Source organism: Arachis hypogaea, chromosome 9 (genome assembly GCF_003086295.3).
Source record: "Arachis hypogaea cultivar Tifrunner chromosome 9, arahy.Tifrunner.gnm2.J5K5, whole genome shotgun sequence".
NCBI lineage: Eukaryota > Viridiplantae > Streptophyta > Magnoliopsida > Fabales > Fabaceae > Arachis > Arachis hypogaea.
In genome coordinates this window covers 110,029,060-110,035,495 of record NC_092044.1, presented here as the reverse complement: position 1 = coordinate 110,035,495, position 6,436 = coordinate 110,029,060, and positions in this window count along the sequence as shown.

Below are 6,436 nucleotides of genomic sequence, written 5' to 3'. Positions count from 1 at the left end.
AATTTAAAACCTGAACCCCCAACAGAATTAAATACTTTTTCACTTTCAATTTTGGTATCGCAAACCTTTTTCTTCTCTGCATTTTGCTATGTTTGTGACAAATAAAAATGAAAACTTCACAAAATCAAAGGCGAAGAAGACAATATGATCGAAGAACAAAGACAGCAACTTATCGGGAGATGATTCGACAAGGAAAATAAGTTGCCATATCAACTGACTCCAATTCCAACTCCAGTGCCAAACACAGATAGATGTAGTCGATTAACTACAAACATAGGAGTAGTAGCCCGATTGACTATAATTAGAAGAATTACCACCCATCATTAATTTGATACCGGTAATACGATAACTAATTTTCTTTGTTATGAATTCAATTAGTTTTTAATAATTATATTTTACTTTTGAAACATACAGGAATGTAAGTGCATGACAATGGAACTTTTACCGTTCGTTAACAGCAACACGTGTTCTTTTATCTTATTTTCATTCTATATTTCACTACTAGTTGTAGAAACCGTAACCTCTCCTTCAATTCTTTATTCCAATAATTTATCCATTTAATTAATTTTATCCGTTTTCAATTTTTCTTACTTCTCTTTCCAAGTCTGAATGTACTTCTTTGTATGTAACAATTATTTGGATGAGTTTTTGTAATTTTTTGAACTAGATAATAACTATGCCAAATGTTGATTTTCGACGCCATGTATGAAAGGAGGAAAAAAATAATTAGGGGTGATAAATAATTTTTTATGGATCTTATCGTTTTATTTTGGATATATTCTTTATGTGAGTACTTTATACCAAGTTTGATCTCATTATTCAATTTTTAGTGCTTCTTCTCTCACCATTAGGTGCACTCTTATTATTTATGTTGCCATCATTCTTCTTCCTTGAATATCGTGATTGTATCGTCTCCATCTTTTCCTCGCTTTCATTTACTACAATTGCAAATTTTATACCATTTTACTACGTATATTAATTTTACGCATAACTTTCACCTTCATTTTCCTTTCTCTTCGGTTTACTTACCAAATTGTATTCATTCTTATATATTTTTAATCTGTCTTTCACATACAAAATTTTCTCTTATCAATTTAATTTAAAAAAAATGATTATTTTTTTATCTGATATTTATTTTTTAATTTTTTTGACATGTATATACCTATCAATAATGAACTGAATAACTCTCATAAATTATTTTGTTAACTCATTCTTATATATTTTTAATTTGTCTTTCACATACAAAGTGATGAACAAAAATGAGAGCTGCCATAATGGTATTATGGTAATTGATTGCGGTTGTGGTTAATAAAAGAAGAAGAAAAAAATAAAACAAGACAACATAATAGTGACGGTGAGACAATAATACTAATAGTTATCCATGTAAAAAGAATGATAAAAAAAATGATAGTGTATAATATGATGAGATGATATAATCAAAATAAAAGTTAATAATTTTAAAATAATAATAAAATAAAAAATAATTAAAGATGTTTAATATAAGATTAAAAAATATTTTTTTATCTATTTGAATTATACATAAAAATAAAGAGTCTTTTGAATATAAATTTTTAAATTTGCTTCAAATTAAATAAGATTGAGAAAATAAATAAATTTAATATATAAATAACTAATTTGTAAACCATGTTAGTAAATCTTTATTTTAATTTTAGTATACATAATAATAATATAACTTTTTACCTTTTTTAATTTAAATTTAATTATTTTATATTTTTACATATCTTAAATAATATAAAATATTTTATGTTTTTATAATTAATTTTTATTTATTGATATTAAATTGATAATTTTAAAAATAAAAAAATAAAATATTTTTTTAACTCAATAAAAAAGCGGCTGAATAGGCATTTGCTTTTTTATTGTTTTTAAAAAATTAATTTTATTTTTTTATTAATATATCATCCACTCTTCAAATTTATTAGATAAGTATTTTTTATTTTAATGTTGATGTGACTTTATTTATATCATATTTTATTAAAATTAAAATTATTATAAACCAAAATATAATTCAAAAAATAATCTATACCAATATATAACGGGGATACGGAATTTTGATATCCAATTCTTTCTTCCTATTTTACCCCTATTCTCTCTTTATTAGAAACCGTATTTATCCCACGACACGACAGAACTTAAAAACTGATTTCAATAAAAAATAAAAAAAACTGTTACTACGTACTCAATTTTTTTTATTTTATTCACTTTCAATAAAAAAAATTATTAATACGTACTAATTTAAATACCGATTCATTTTTAATAACAAAATAACAGACGTCATAGTAACATAATTAATTGGTATTCTATAACAAAATTAATTAAATTAATATACACTCTTATGCTTATTATTTAACTTAAAAAAATTACATATTACAGAGCATTCCTTGATAAAAAAATATAAAAAGTTATTAGAATTTGGTGTCTAATTTTTTTTAGACTTCGTATATCCTTACATAATCTATTTCATAAAATAAATTTAGTGGACAAAATAATAATTTTTTAATATTCCATTTTTATCATATAATATATAAATAATTAAAAAATAAAATAAACAATGTATTCATAAAACTAATAATAACAAATAGAATAAAGAGAAAAAAATTAACATATTACTTATTTTTTACCATGTGTATTTTTAAATTTGAGTGATTAAATATATTTTACAAAGTAATATCTCTGAAATGAAAATAAATTTACTGTTATAAATTATAAAAGGAAGTACTGAGTACTCTTTAACTAAAACTTTTATTATAAAAATTTATTACAAAAAAATATATATTTATGTTTCAAATTAATGTAGATGCTTGAGATAAAATATTAAAAATAAAAAATATGCATTTGCATTCTTATATTAAAAAAATGAAGTCATTTTATATATAAAAATACTACGTTATAAGATAATTACAAAAAGTTGTCAAACATAATAATTTTATTATCAAAATAGTATTTATATATTGTGTTAAACTAATGTAACATAATGATTTTTAATATACTTTAATTTAATTTTTTTAGTTTTTATTTTAATTTATATTTTCATATTTTAAAATTTTGGTAATAATATATATTTTTATAATTTTAAAATAAAATAAGAAAAAATCTGACCTAAATACAAACATAATGATAGAAGAAGAATACAAAAATATTAATATTTCATCTCATGTATTTAAATGCATGGCATAAATAAAAATTAATCCTTCTTACTATAAAATTATTGTCCATTTAAAAATTTAACAACTGCCAAAATTTGATTACAATAAAATGGGTCATAATTTTATAAAAAATCTAAATACTATATTAAATATTACAAATAGTGATTGGATAAATAATTTTCAAATTCTAAAATTAAAAACATAGATAATGTTTTACATATTTATATGAGTTACTGAATCAATTTTTATTGAATAACTATTTTAAATATCAATTATAAAAAAATGCTATTATATCAGCCAATGATAATAATCATGAGACACGTAACATTATTTATTATTAAAAAATATATTAATTTAATAATATTAAATATATAATAAATTTCTAATGTGAAATGTTAACATATAAACACATTAAATTTTAATATAAAAGATTAACAATCTTTTAAGATAATCTATAACATATTAAGTTTGTATTTTTTTTTTTTGTATAAGTGTAGGTCAAGATAATCTTAATATACTAATTTAATGTCTCAATCAATCTTTTATAATGAACCATTTACAAACAATGTTAAAAGTCATGCAAATATGAATAGTTAGTACTCACTTACTTTACTTATATTTTTAATATTTTATCTTCATTGCATAATATTCATTTAAAATATTTTTTGTATTGAATAAATTAAGAGGTTTGATATTGTACACTACTATATAAAATGCCTAATGTCAAACAAAATTATGAATTCTATAATAAAAAAATAAAACAAATAATTAACAAATACTATAAATTTTAAATAGGCAATATATTCATAAGACTAATAATAACAGTAGCTTTGAAATAAAATTTTGTTAACAACATATATCTTTTAAAATTAAATAGTAAAATTAGAAAAAATCTATCTTAAACACAAAACAACGACTATTAAAAAATAGTACAAAAATATGTCTTATTTTATCTCATGTATTTATTAATGTATTGTACAAATTATATGGATCCTTTTTATTATAGAATTTTTATCCAACTAAAAATTTAACAAATAGCAAAATTTGGTCATGGCAAGATGTGTTCTAATTTCTTAAAAAATATCAAAATACTATATTAAATATTACAAGTCAATAGGTAACTAAATTAAAAATTCTCAAATTAAAAACATAGATAACATTGTATATATTTTTATGAGTTACCGGACAAATTTTTATTAAATAACTAATTTAAGTACAAACTAAAAAAAATGCTACTACAAATATTATTTAATGGCAATAACTGTAATACACATAACATCATTTAGTGATGAAAAATAAATCTTAATTAAATTACAGTAACTAAATAATAAGCCCTTGATTATAAAAAAACTTATCAAATTAAAATTTAATAATGTGTGGAATATAACATAAACACCAAAAAAACAAAATAACGTACGATGAATAAACTATTTTTTAAAAATATTTTCGCAATTTTAGCAGACAAAATCCTCATCATATCGTTATTTTGTCATAATAAATTTAAAAAATTAAATTAAAAATATTATAAATTAATAGACGACATTCAAAACTTTTAAAGAAATACAATAGAAGCATTATCATTCTGAAAATACTTTTTGTATATTTTAGAACAGTTGAGAATAAAAATTTACTCTATCGAATATTTCACCTCATATATTACCTAGAATTTTAAACTATGACCATTTTATGTTATCTCTCTGTTGTGTGGTTTTATAATTTAACATTTTAAAGTGTCTTATAGTAATTTTAATTTCAACAAAATATGATATAAATAAGATCACGTCAATATTAAAATTAAAAAAATCTAATAAATTTGAAACGTAAATAATATATTAACAAAAAAATAAAATTAATTTCTTAAAAATAATAGAAAAGCGGCTGAACAGGCACGTTAGTTTGTTAATTATTAGTTTGAAATAAAATTGAAAGTGACATTAAGTGGAGAAGTTGATTAAAAAGGGTAATATTGGAAAAAAATTTTGGATACCAAACCCATGTATTGCCATTATATATTGTTATAGATATGGCGTTACAAAATATTCTATTTGCTCTTTGATTAATTCTATAAATCTGTAAGGAGGCACATGTTATAGAATCTGTATAGAATTTGTGGTTGCTGTAAAAGTTTTTTCTTTTAAATTAAGAGAAGTACGAGGCTAAAAAATTTGGAGTATTTTTTTCATTATTTTTTTATAATTTTATTATTTTTGTGTATTTTTTATGTACTCTTTCTATTTTATTAAGATATAACATTGCTCTTACTTTTATAACCAAAATTTTTAGTTTTTTACTAAATTTTAGCACACATAATTCTAATTCCGACAGTGATTTACAATAAAAAAAATAATAAAAAAAACTGTTATAAGGTAAAATAATAAGGGGTTAAACCTCTTTGAGCTACGGTGAATTAGATGAAATTTGGTTTGAAAAAGAAAAAAATAATTTATTTATAAAAGATAATAATATTACTCTTATTTAAAATAATGCCAACTATTATTTTTTGTCCAAGTTCATACAAAATGTAATGTAAAACAAATTATGTAAAAATGATTTTTATAAAAAATACAAATTTAATTTATCATTGATTTTCTTTATATATAATTTTAAATGAATTGTAGGTAGATGATGAATATTTATCTTTATATTAATTAGTATATTTAGAAACCAGAAGTTCATCCTGATAAATACTAGTAACAACTAACACAGGTAAAAAACCAAATATTATTTAATAGAAATTTAACAAATTTGGCCTACATATTCATTACAATAATAATATTTAACAAGTCCTCCATTTTGTTGGGTTATATGATGGTCATGGGACCAGTAATACCGCGGCAGAATTTGTGAAAAAACATCTCTTTAATAGTATCTTTAATAGCATTTTAATCAGTGAGTTAAATCAACTTTTCTTTTTTTTCTTTTAAGATAATAGTGTTTAAATGTAATTACATTTTAAATATATGGTTCAAGTTTGGGAATTTGGTTCAAATTTGGGTATATGGTTCGTAATTACTTTTAATGGATATTATTCTCTTCATTGTTATATAACGTTACAAAATATTCTATTTACTCTTTGATTAATTCTATAAGTCTGTAAGGAGGCACATGTTATAGAGTCCGTATAGAATTTTATTATTGCTATAAAAGTTTTTTTTTAATTGAGAAAAATATGGGGATAAAAAATTTGGAGTTTTTTTTTCTTTTTTTTATTATTCTTTCACAATTTTATTATCTTTGCGTACTTTTTATGTACTCTTTTCGTTTTATTA